Genomic DNA, 13,932 nt, shown 5'->3' with positions numbered 1-13,932 from the left:
TTATGTAAGTATGAATGCCCAAAGGTCTGCAAAACCCATTATCATGTACGGTGGCTATTTATACTTTAGCTTTTAGTCAGGAACAAACAACAATAAAAAGATTGCAGTGGTGAAAACTGCCCACCTGCTAAAATACCTCAAAGTCTGTTGCATATAATTATCTTACACATTCCTGCACAGAGGGGAGTCAGTTTAACCATTTGGAGTCGCAGCTCTTACCGTAACCACAGGTTATTGTTGTGAACGACTTCTCACTCAAACATGTAGAAAGATGTGGGCACAACCTGCCACAAGTGCTGAGTCAAACCTTCAAATGGATGTGATACATTTCCATAGAACCAAATCTGGTGTTGTTTTGTCAAAAATCTAGATTTTTTTTTTTTTTTTTTTCTTTGCAAACATGCTGTTGACTAAATCAACCTCCTGGTAACCGAAAAACCTCATGATATAAAACGATGTCATGTCATATTGGGATTATAACAGTTTTACACGTGATGAATTTATGTAGTGTCACCAGTGTGAAAAGAAGTTATTTAGGTTTTTGAATATATTGTACCTAAAATGTTCCCGTAATCATGCGATCCGCTGGACATCGAATCATTCAGCCATCGAAGTATCACGCTGAATAGTGTAATACACCTGTCAGTCTCCACGAGGGCAGTGTCATGCTGAGGTGTGAAAAGTACACGCCGAGGGTCGAAAGAAAGCGGTCATGTGCCGAAGAACAAAGAGTGACAAAATCAGGGGAGGTCAAACACAGGACTATCACTCAGGAGACCAGGATGTAGAGTCTGTGCGAGAGCAATGTGAATTTCTTTTAAGTAATGTAAGTAAGTTACTTACATAAGACAATTGACATAATGCACATTCAGTTACTTATGTGTCATATGTAATGTTACGTTTATAAAATGACTTATTTTAACCTAAACCATGATCTTTTTCTAAACCTAACCACATAGTTTTTGGTGGTTACACCTGAGGCATCTTATTTTTCACACATCATTCAGGCAAAACGTGACACCGACATGGTATCCTGTTGTGGACTAATGAGTGTATTGCACTTTGGCATGATACTACGTGGTTAAAGGTTGGCACTTTTTGCATCTAAATAGCCTCATGTCGATTTAAGGGAATTGTTTTTCATGACATATGTAGATTTTCTACATTTCACATGTAAGAACTTAAAAATAGCGCGCGCAAACTCTCAAGTGCTGAACAGGGATGGGTGCAAGGTTATGGCAAGACTTAAAAACGAGCAGAAAACCTGAACCCACAGAACATCAAACTGCAAGTTATTGTGGGTAAAAACAAGCATTTCAGCTATAAGCCATCATCAGGTCCAATAAATAATAGTGTGATGACCTGTGAGTGCAGGTATTCTGCTTGTTTTTAACATTTGAAAACTTAAAATCACTCTTATTTTTAGACAAGAAATAAAACTAAACCATGCCTCAAATACGACAATCTGCTTCGTTCCGAAATAACAGGAGGGTCAAAAATAATATTTGCACTCCCATCAAGATTTAAGAAACTATTCTTCAGATTAAAGTTTGACTAAAATATTACACTGAGGTCATGAAAAGAAAGAAGAAGGTCCTAGTGGCATCAGGGAGGTTCTGGATTGAGGTCGTGATAAATGCAGTGGAAAATGAGGAGGTTAATTATGAGAGAAGTTCACACCTGCACCAACTGTGTGCGGGACTCTCAGGTCTACACAGGTGCCATCAAATCAGGAGCCCAGAGACGATTCAGAGGAGCAACACACACTCCAACATACGTGTAGACCGCTGCATGTCATAATGTTTTCTCTACACACTGGCTACAAACCCTTCATGATTAATTACATCCAATATCTCTCAATTATTTACACCCCAGCAGCAGCAATACATCATCCATCTCCAGATAGCTGTGCGCTGCTTTGTGTCATGAGAACGAGGAGGGAGGACGACATGCACACAGGATCAGAAGCACATAAGAACATCACCCACACGTGCACGAGAACAACTTGTCAGAGACGGCATCCTGTCTCGTTTTTACCCAAGCCTCCGTCCTCCCTCTTACACTCTTCATGTCTCGCTATTATGTCGGTGAACTGGAGCTGAAGAGGAAGCGGGAAGCCTCGACACAGAGCCGAGCTGCTAATGCCGAGCTGCTAATGCAGAGCCGCGACACTAACACGTTGTGCACACGGTCGGAGAGCGCATCCACCGGACAGTGAGGGATCGACGGCGCTGACACGGCGTTCAACGCACACTCTTATCCGCCTGAGTGGTTTTACAACTGAAACAACAATACAGTGCAAATACAAACACAACACAACGCAGCTCATGAAGTCAGCTGTAAAAGTTTTTTACATCCTATTAATGAGTAATCATGTTTTGACTAATCTCTGCTCATCAGTATGTTTTATGGAGGGAATCAAATGGTTTTAGACATTGGGAGACTAAACCAGATCTAAAAGAAAGATGAATATAAAAGCTACCACGTTAGCCATAACAGCCTTATAGAGTGAGACTGTGCCAGGTATCAAGGTCAAAGGATATCGTTTTTATGGTTGCCAAACCTCAACAGGATGGACCTTATTTAGTACGAGGGCCGACCCAGCGGAGACATAGAGTCGTTATAGGAGTGTATAAGAGCGAGGTGCTGCTGGGAAAGAGAAACTTGTCATTGGGAAAGGAGAACCTTCATCTCCAGAGTATCTTGGTTTGGTTTTCAGCTCAGTGCACAGTGGGGGACTTCAGAAGGGGACGGGAGCAGGCTGTCCTAAACCATGTCAAAGCTCTTGTGTGGGAACAAGGCACGTGACTAAAGAAAAAGAGAGTTCACCAGATTCCCGGTAAGATCTGCATCCTTTTCTTGTTCGCAAAAAACACATTGAGTACATATGTGTGGTTGGCAAAAAGCTTTTTCACTCAGCTGTTTTTTGGCCATCAATGTTATGATATTGATTTAAAGTTAAATTTATAACAGTGAAGTCCAATGCTGCGTTCCAAGTAGTGAACTTACATGCTAACACTCCCTTTTTTTTAATGTATCAGTGCGTTCACTCTGTCAAGTACAAAAACATGAAGTGCACTACAAATACCTGGAAGATGCACTCAAAACGGTCAAAAAAAAAACCGCTGAACATTTTCCACCCTAAACCGTCGCCATCTTGGCTACGTAGAGGAAGGGACCACCAACGTAAATAATTTTAACATTTATGCATCTGAGGACGCTGCAGCTGTTCCTGAACACCGCCCCAAAGAGTTTCTTTTTCACTTCTGCTACTAGACAGAAGAATCAGTGTGTTTATTGAGTGTGTTTAACAGAGGGCACAAAAAACATGTTGATTTCTGGGTAAAATCATTAAAGCTGTAAATATTTTGCCAGGTGATGTGTTCATTTCCGGTCAGTGCAGAACGACAGTGTGCGGTCTGAGACAATGCTACACTGTCAAAATACTTGTCCTAACATGTAAGAGCACTATTTGTTACTGTACTTAGGTTAGTATGTCATTAGGAACTTTCTGAAGTGGCTGTAAACGGGTAGTTCTGATGTCTGTGTTATTACTGGGCGACTGATTAAAAATGTGTCAAAGAGTTATGGTTACAGAGGCTGAAGCTCTATTTAAATACATCATTTTAGGTAGTATAATCCATATTCAAAGGCCACATTGCCATAGTAACAGGTTACTAGGTAGCAGTGGGTGATCCAGACTTACTTTTAATTTCTTGTGACTTTTCTAGTGCAGACACAATTGGCATGGACACGTATTAGAAGGGCTGGTTTTGAAGGTTTGTAGATTATAAAATCCAAACAAGTGTATTGCCTCATCCAATGCATTACATGGTCAAAATCTCATTGGTGGTGAGTGCATGCAACATTTTGCAATATAAACTAATACAGTTACGATCTAACATCAAGGTAAACAATTTACTAATTCAAACTGTGCTTATCTGTTCTTGTCCAACATCATCTGGAACCACAGAAACAGTGAATATTTAATACAGAGATCTTTCACTGCTGCTGCACACCAATTGTATTTTTCTGTAAGCAAAGGAGAAACTGACAAAACTGAAGGAAGAACAATATTTTTAAACAGAGAAAGACAAAGAGGCGGGATGTGAGTTAACAAGAATGAATCAAATCAATCAGCTGGACCTGTTTACCCACTGCCTCTGTGTCTGAGAGCCACTGTGAGCGAGTGTTTGTTTCTCTCTGTTTGCCAGGCTGCCCATCACGCTGTTTGAAAACACACAAAATCATAAAATATGAAATGTTTCACTGCAGAATGAGATATTATCATCTGGAAAATGATTAACAGCACAAAAAGTCAACAAAAGTGACACTTCAGTGGAGAAATGATACAAATGTGAACCAGAATACTGATTATGATTGATGAACTTAATTTAGATCTCAAAATCTGCAGTGATATGTAACCTATTATTGCACGTTGGCAATATGTCTCAAGACATTTTGTACACTTGCCAATTTTCTCTTTCTCATTTCCATGACAGCATTGTTTCCAACAGCTGATTTCTCCGTGGAGTCGGGTTCCAAACGAGGCTCCTGCGTGGCATCAGAAATACACTCACCAGCTTCATGGTCACACCAGCACGCTGTTGTAAATCAGATTGAGTGTCTCTCTCAAAATTAATCACAAGAACTACAGTAATGCATGACAACTCCATCCAACAAATAAGATTGTCACACTTGTGTGTGTGAGGTATTCAGGGCTGCGCCCTAAACGGTGATAACTCAAATCATCAGTAGAGGAAATGGAGAACGTTGAAGGAATCATGCAGGTAAAATGCTGCACGGTGCATTGGGATAATATTCTGACCCGGATGAGCACACTTTATTTATGTTGAGAAGATGGATGTTTTCCCACCATGTGAAACACTGAAAAGTGCGTCTTCAGGCTGGTGTAAACTGGAAACAAAGGAGCATGTAAGACTCATGTGGCAAGAGTGGCATATGACTCTTAATAGCCAAACAGCCATTGGTGTTTTCAGACCAGAGAAAAGTCTTATGCCCAGTGTTCCAATATCCATACTACCACGCTATCTAGTATGCCAGAAAAATATTTAGTATGTCCCAATACACAGTATGTTAAACATAGTATGCCAAAAGTACCAGGGTGTTCTACTACACCCAGTCATATTTTACAGTCTGCAGGCCAGCATGCTACTCTGACTGTTCTGACCCACAATCCTCCGTGCGGTGGAATATACGTCACATCGACTGAGCTGCTGAGAGAGTTGGTGGCGCTAAAGCTCCGCCCACAACAGGAAGAAGAAGAAGAAGAAGAAGAAGAAGAAGAAGAAGAAGAAGAGGCAATAAAAGGAAGCATACGCGTCCCAAAACATACTTTTTCTTTTTACTACAAACTATCGCCCTACGGATCATGACGGATATGACAAAGATAGAACAAAGTTCAAGGCACATTTTTATGATGAGGTAGTATATAATATAATATAATATAATATAATATAATATAATATAATATAATATAATATAATATAATATAATATAATATAATATCTAATTAGCAGATTTGTCCTTGAGTTGTATAACGTATTCTTGTGTCTGTGATGATTGTAGTGTGCATGGGGAAGTGAGTGCAATTAATCATGGTGCTCTGTCAGAGGGCCTTTGGATGTGCGAGTGTTTGCACATTTGTATGCTGGTATATTAACATGTTCATATGTGCTGGTGCCAATCACGTCTACTCGCAGCTGCCTGAGGATCTGTACCAGCTGGCCGAGTGACAACGTAACATGCGCTAAAGTAATTTCACAGCTTCCTGTCTGCGAGGGAGAGCAGGTGTGTGTTTGGCTGCTACCTCCAGCTAAAGAGACGCCTGTTTGGACATGAGGTCCGATACAGCATCATTATAATGGGTAGAAAAAAAAAAAGATAGACACAGAAAAAACAGGTAGCAGGCTGGATGATCCTAGAGACAAAGGAAAGATGTTTTGTTCCTCCAAATAATATGCAATGAATTATCTTTGACCTGAACCAACCGAATTAGAGTAAACAACAAGTGGCAGGTTATCTACACTCTGTGAGCAACCAGAAACTGAGGACAACAGTCCTGTATGGAGCTAATTTCCTGCCAAAATCTAACAAACAAACAAAATGCGTTTTATAAAATGCCGTACGACTCACTAACACAGTGGGGTTTGAAAATACAAAACAACATGAACAACAAGGCATTTTGTTTCGCAAATACAAAATGTACATACAACATTTTTTAACAAATACAAAATATTTCGAATAAATCATCCTTCAGAGACTTATTCTTGTACAATATATATTTTCAACTACAATTACAAATATATCCTAAAAATCCTGCTGAAGATTTGTCCATGTATCTTCTCAATAATTTGCCCTCCACAACAGTAGGTAGCGCTGTGAGTTAATTTAAATTGCTGAGCAGCAGCACGCAGTACTGGTGGGGAAGTACCGAAAGGAACTGTAAAACGAAAGAACATAACTTATCATTCTTGATCGGAAAGGGAAACTTCTCAAGGTTCTGAGTCACACAAGTTCGAGTCTAAATCTGATCCACAATATGAGAAGAGAGCAAAATGTAACAAAGTTACAGCTGCTTATTGTAAATTTGATCTTTCAATCAAAACCTACATATAAATGTGTTTGCACATATGCACTTGTTAACAGCTTTACGTGTGGGAGATGAACTGCCAGCTAATAAAATATTATTCTGCTGTCGCCAAAAAACTGAGTTCTAGTATCTCCCTGCACCGTCAGTCTGTGGACTACTTCCTGTTCAAAGCAGTCTGATGCCTGAGCTTTTCTCTCAAAGGAATTACTTTTAAATGTTCCTACCTTATTATTTGAAACATCTAATATGAACATAAGATATTGTAATAATATATATGTGATGGAAAACACCCTGGTAGGTCCGCTTTAACCTGTATTTTTTGTCAGATGATGGATGGAGCAATAATAATACCTGGATTTTATCTGCGGCACACGTCCATATTTCACACTAGTCCTGACATCTAACAACAAAAACAGAAAAATTAAGTGAGCGACTATGCATTTGTATATATATATATATATCTTGGCACTAAGAGTACACTTAGTCTGAAATGCTTGTCAGATAGTCAGAACGTTTCAGAAACCACCTCTGCACACACCTTTCCATCATCGGACTGAGAGATCAGTGTCCGATCGTTTCTGTCTGAAGCCAACGATCTGGCGTTCAGACCAGTTGTGTGGAGGTGAGAAAGGAGTCAGGATTTGAACTTCTGCCTTTAATATCTCCCTTTTCAACTGTTTCTGTCACTTTTTGAGTGACTGAGTGCAACACTATGAATGTGCTCCTGGAGAGACTGTCTGAAAATATTATGTATTATTATTTAACAAGATCCAAGATGGAGAAAGTGTGGGAAGGGATGATTTCCTCAGCTTCACGGTGCATATAGTTAAAAATGTATTTAAAAAAAAAAAAAAACAGAAAAACCCAGTAGGAGCAAAATGTTAGTCTTTTTTTCATTCTATATTATTACTTACACTGTAAACCAACATGCACTGGTACATTACTGGACTGAATTATGGTTGTTAAAGCAAATTAGATCGTGACTAATGGAGATAAATGGAGATTGAGTATGTGTGTGTGTATGTGTGTGTGTATGTGTGTGTATGTGTGTGTGTGAGAGCATGTACTGTTGGATCTGACTGTCATTTAAGAGAAAGTGGACATGCTGAAAAGTCACTGGGGCAAATGAGGAGCGCCGAGGCGAGAGACTCACTGGCAACAGATCGCACCTCGTCACCATAGAAACAGGAAGACGACATGACAATGGCTCTATTGGGCTCGTGGAAAATGCACAGCGGCAGTGGGGAGTGAATATGAGAGTCACGGTACGGAGATGTGGGTGAGAGGCAGAGCAATGAGGCAGGTGGGCGGGAAGGTGGTGGTGGTGTGTGTGTGTGTGTGTGTGTGTGTGTGTGTGTGTGTGTGTGTGCGCGTGTGCGTGGGGGGGGATGAATCACATATTTTGTTTGTTTTGATAATTCAACTCTGTGCCATGGTTCCTGAACATATGGAGTCATTTAATGATTACAATATGAGACGTGAAAATGAATGACTACATTCAGGTAGTCTCTGCACAGATGTCGATTATTGAATTAAGTGAAAGGGCAACATTATTTATGATACACAAAATGATTCTGCAATGAATTCTTCCATATGTCACCTGAAGAAGAGAGTAATGGGACGAGAAACATGGACCTTAGGGCGTGTGCACACACACATACACAGGGCGAATGGCCTCAGAACCAAACCAGATTGAGAAAACACTGTCTTCCCTGTCAGACAAGCTGTTCCCAACCAGATGGTTTAGGTCCCATATTTGACCATAAACATTCACACGCACAAAGGTTTGATTTCTTGCGCCATTGTTCGTGGTATCCATGTGTGGATAGCAATGAAGCTTAGAAAGATAATCGCCTAAAGAAAGAGAAAAAACATAATACGAGGAAGGGAAAACCAGGGACGAGAGTAGCGGGTGACAAAAGGTATAATAGATGAGAAAATGGCAACATATGGTGTGCGTATAGAGAGAAATTCAGAATTCATTTCATTTTATGCGAAGACATCACCAGTTTAAATCCCAGCGCCTGTGTCCTTGAATGACTCAGCCGTCAGCCATTCGAAATTGTAGCAGCTCTCCCTCGTTTAAGGTTAGATTTTATTCTTTCAAAAGAATTGAAAGGAATAAAGGAACATTTTGGGAAATATCCGTATTTAAATTTATTCCAAGGTGAAATGAAAATATCCCTCAATCTCAGTTTAAACTTTTGTGCCTGTAAGTTTTACACAACATCCGTCCATTCATTATCTATACCCACTTTTTCCTGAACAGGGTCACGGGGGGGCTGGAGCCTATCCCAGCTCACTTTGGGCAAAGGCAGGATACACCCTGGACAGATCACCAGTCCATCACAGGACCAACACATAGAGACAGACGGAAACAAAGACCATTCACGCTCTCATTCACACCTAAGGGCAATTTATAGAACCACCAATTAACTTGAGGTGCATGTTTTTTGGATGGTGGGAGGGAGCCGGAGTACCCGGAGAGAACCCACGTAGGCACAGGGAGAACATGCAAACTCCGCACAGAAAGGCCCAGACTTGAACCCAGAACCTTTTCACTGTGAGGCGACAATGCTAACCACTGCAGCGCCCTTTACACAACATATCTAGTTTATTTAACCTCAACATAAATAAATGAAAAAGTAACTTCGATGATTTCAGCCTAAGTAAGATAAAGAAGCTTTTACAAGCTATTCCAAGTTCTGCTAACAGTAAGTATCTTCACAGAAACCATTACACAGGCTACAATGGAGACGATGGGAAGTGACAAAGTGCATTGTGGGAATTTAGAGACATCCAAGTTGGTGTTAACATTTAAATGTCATTTGCTGGAACGAGAGGACTTGTCGGCAGCGCATGACCTCGGGGTGATTGTCAGAGGAGAGACAGATGAAGAGATGAAGAGAGTGAGTGAAGAAAACAAGCTGAAACCCAGAAGAACAACATACAGCAGGAGAGACGACGACCGAAACACGAACAGCAGACACAAAAGAGATTTCAGGACTTACACTGACGTCAGTGCTTCGTTGTTTTGTAGACGCTTTTATACATTTGACTCCCAGGATGACACCAAAGAGTGATTCATCATAACCACAGCCTGTGCACCGCCTATCCACGGGGAAGTAATCATTTCACAAGGACTTTTTTAATAACAGTCTACATCCGTGCCGGTAGCGCTACTTCAAGCTATATTGCTAATGTCGCCATGCTAACATACTCACAATTATGGGTGGGAATCACCGGAGGCCCCGCTATACCATACGATCACAATATTTAAGTCATGGAAACCATATTATCGTGAATTTAAACATTTTGCTATATGCTGACTTTTGCATTAACATACTTGACAAATTGTTACCTTTTTTTTTTTTTAACTGCTAATTATGTCCCCAAAAGAAAACGTGTACACATGTACATGTACACATACATGATTAATCAGAAACTGAGATCAGACAGGTTGGTACCTTCAGAAAACACTGCGTACAGGTGCTGCGGTTTGCTGCCATTTCACAGCTGCCTGATGACAATGAGGACTGTGTTTGCAAATTAAGTATGACAGGCATCAAATTCACTTTTGATGTATTTTGAGCTTTACTGACAAGAGCTGATTACACTTCCCCTGTACTTGACACCTACTCTTACAAACTGACACCTTCTCATAAAAAAACACTGATATTTTAATAAATAGCATGGTATTCAATCTCTTAACAAAGCAGGTTTACAGTGTAAACATAATTCAGTCAGGCTACAGTCTATACGGCGAGTCCTCTCATATAGATGTGTGCTGTAATTTGATGTCAATGTAGCTTTGCAGAAATGCTTCTCCTGACAATGTTATTGGCCCGACTTGATTACATTCTCAGACATAAATCACAACACGTTGTCAGAATGGCTCTTGTGGGGAATCAGTCCTTATTGCGCCGTAACATTGAAGTTATTGTCTTCCAGCTTACTCAAAGGCTCAGAGAATATATGCAGCACGGTATATACAGCGCTTCGTCAGCCTCTACCTGTATTCCTTTTGCTCTCCACGACCAGCCGAGACAGTCATGCTCTGCTCATGTCACCGTAATGAATCTGAGATTGACTGGAGAGAAGGGACCGACAACATTTCATAGGTTCAATTAATTGCATTTTAATATCAAATTTTCAAGTTTGCTAGCAAGTAGTCAAGATTTTTTTACCTGGTCAAAACATCTCACTAAACTATGAGCTTCGGGCTTTTGAAAATTAAGTGAAGGACTAAGATTTCCGCCCAAATGGACTGTGTTCACTAAAAGCTGCCATGGGAGGCTAATGAACATTTGTAAAACTACTCCAAGTATATATGAGAAAACAAATATTTTATGTTATTTCTTCTTCACTTTGTTCAGCATTTTATTGGCTCTTGTGGGACCTAATCACAATTAATACAACATATGTCTGTTTACTGCATTGTATTGTCTCCTAAAGTCAAAAAGTACCTCATCTCATTTGGACATCGCAGGCTTTGAATTGCAAGATGATATGATTTGATATCGCTTGGTTGTTTTAACTTCGTCACAGTAATGAGATGCCCCACAAAGTGAAGGGCAATTGAAATGTGAGTTAAACTCTTGTGGTTCCTCTCCACGGAAATTGTCAGGAAAAGGAAAAGATTTGCTCGACTTGTAGAGAAACAAGAGTGAGTGATGTAATCAAGGGTAAGACACCAGCCCATCTCCTCTCCTTAAGATCAACGCAGGATTCACTGTGAAATTATCAGTATTGAATTTATTTGTAACACAGAATCAGAAACTGTTTACCACAAAGATCACTAATAATCTAATGAAACATTGTGGGTGAGATAAATGTAAACAATTAAGCATGTGACCGCCTCTTCTGCACTGAGCATTGTGAGAAAATAATCGCCATGACCCCGCCCCTGTTTTTAAGTGCCACTGTAATGGAAAAATTATTCTTTTGCATTTAACCAAAAGATATTGTTACATGTATATAAACGCCCATCCTTTATGCTGTGCGTTACGTGCAATCGGGACATGGCAGGTTAAACATTATGAAACAACATATTAGGGAGTGTATTGACAGACTTAAGAGGCGTCACAGATGTATTTTTGCAAAGCTAGCATCGAAACTCTTGGTTTCCAACTTTAGTCCAGACTGAAATGTTTCATCTTTATGGCCACAAACCTGTGACGAAAGAAAAATTACATGTCAACTATCCCTAACTGAAGTTTGTGATAATTAGCAGATGCTGCAATACTGCCGCAGCTCACCGGAACAACTCTCTGCCGCTTTTCTTCTCCATATTAAAAAATGTTCTTTCACTGGTTGAAATCCATTTACATTTCTTAGGTGCTTGAATATCTAATCATCTCTAAAGCATATGTCATGCAGGAAAGCCAATTTAAAGAATGGAATTGTCAAAGTTGTCATATATGACATTTAAGATTTATTGATTGATTCACGATGTCAAACTGAAGCCTGTTCTTGATCTGCTACCGTTTGCCCTGTTAAAGTTACTGCATAATGCGTTCATACAAATCACTACAAACAGCACCTTACCACTGGTACCAAGTACCACTGGTTCATACGTAACACAGTAAGTGCCGCAGACAGCATGGTATAAAAAAAATTCTACAGTATCATACTAATACTACACATTTATCGCGTGGATGTGCTCTGAGTGTGTACGAAATATTTTTACATGATGCTCTGGTCTAAGTCTGGCAACGCAGTCGGGCCGTCTTCAGATCATTAGGGACCATTCTCCTCCTCCTATCTGTGGCTGATCATTTTCATATGTGAAAATGATGGTGCATTAGATTCAACCCTTTAGCTCCTCACACTCTCTTCCTCTCTGTGTCGCTCTTTCTGCCTTGATCTCTCAGTTTCTCTCATGATTTCCTTCCCCCTCTCCAATCTGTCTTTACAGCCTTTTTTCGAACGCAGATACGCAGCAGTAAATCTGTCGTTGTGGTGACTAAAAGGCTCACTTACAGGCTCAAATGTTAGTCCTAAATATTCTACATTTCTCACAAACACAGGCAGATATTGTGGTGAAGGAGTGGGAAGCGAGTGGAAATGTGGGGCAGCAGTGAAAGATATTGATTAAAAGGCACACACACAGTGTGGTCAGCAGCGCACTGAGCTCCTTTGCCTTCTAGAGAGGACTACTTTTTAAAAAAACACCGCACGCGAGGTAGATAAAACATGACATTTACACCTGTTGGCATGGAGACAAGGTAAATTCCCCTTTAATCATCACACGCCTTCAGTAATCTGTCCATCTCCCTTTTATGTACTGTGTTTGTCCAAATGATAGGTGAACGCTCTGATGTCACACTGGGCTATGAAATGAGAAAGCATCATTTGTATTTTCTTTTTCACTTTATTCTTGCCTGCTTCAACTTTTTTGCCAAATGACTTCGCCAGAACTGTTTGCATTGGCACCCCTGCTGTGACACCCCATTAATGTCATTTAAATGATTGAGAGGGATGTATTTTTTTTAGGCGGTGCTAAAGTCACGCTGTACACAATTTAACAGGGGTAGGTAGGATCCCACCAACCATAAGTCATCATTATTTGACATGCTGCAGGTCACAGATCTATGTATCAGTGCATCAACTCCACACATGAATTCAAGAACACCCACTATGATCTGTTCCACATTGCATCAGGATACTTCTTGTCTTACTATTGTTACAGAATGTGCTACTGTAGATAATTCGTTGAAAGAAGTTCCTATGATCCTATTGATTCTTACAACATGTATGGTATTGCCATGCGTTTTGGAGCTATTTAATTGGTGACCCGTCATACTGCTGCCAGTGGTCTCTCCCTGCAGGGGTTTTTTTGGGGGTCGGCTGCATGCTGAATCAGGTTTAATTATCCACTGATCTATATCCGACCAATACTGACCGACCCTTGCTCTCCATCAAATCTTTTTTTTTTTTTAATAAGTTGAAGCATATCATGTTTGGGAAGGATATACATTGTTGCCATGAGGGTGGAAGACCTTGACGGTTCTCCTTGAAGGACAAAAATCCAGCTTGTGTTGTACGGAGGTGCGGGGGGGGGGGGGGGCACTTCCTTTCCCCATTTACACTCCAGTATTAGTGCGGCTCTTCAGAAATGGCCTGGGAGCCACACACCACGCAGCTTACCTGCTTCTCTTGGGAATTTGCAGTCTCACGAGCACAAAGCGAAGACTCACTAGAATTATTCTATTATTTCATGTTCTATCTTTGGAACAGAGGCAGCAGGGGTCGGACATGGTGGGATTTGGATTGGAAAGGTGTAATGATGAAGATAACAGTTATCATCCTATGTTACT

At 40.4% G+C, this 13,932-nt stretch overlaps 1 protein-coding gene and 1 non-coding gene across 5 annotated transcripts in view; both read right to left on the bottom strand.

Annotated features, from left to right (window-relative positions):
• Window positions 1–13,932, bottom strand: part of cacna1bb (calcium channel, voltage-dependent, N type, alpha 1B subunit, b) — a 173,463-nt gene that overhangs the window by 138,563 nt on the left and 20,968 nt on the right. The gene's annotated exons all lie outside the window — the stretch shown is intronic.
• LOC138212602 (U5 spliceosomal RNA) lies at window positions 11,170–11,283 on the bottom strand. Its single transcript, XR_011179471.1, has one exon. It is a non-coding gene; the product is annotated as a U5 spliceosomal RNA (small nuclear RNA).

Source organism: Embiotoca jacksoni, unplaced genomic scaffold, assembly GCF_022577435.1.
Source record: "Embiotoca jacksoni isolate LCO1_2020_lvr unplaced genomic scaffold, fEmbJac1.0.p SCAF_10, whole genome shotgun sequence".
Lineage (NCBI taxonomy): Eukaryota > Metazoa > Chordata > Actinopteri > Embiotocidae > Embiotoca > Embiotoca jacksoni.
The sequence above is the reverse complement of the archived record's forward strand: the minus strand, read 5'-3'. Positions and strand labels throughout refer to the sequence as shown.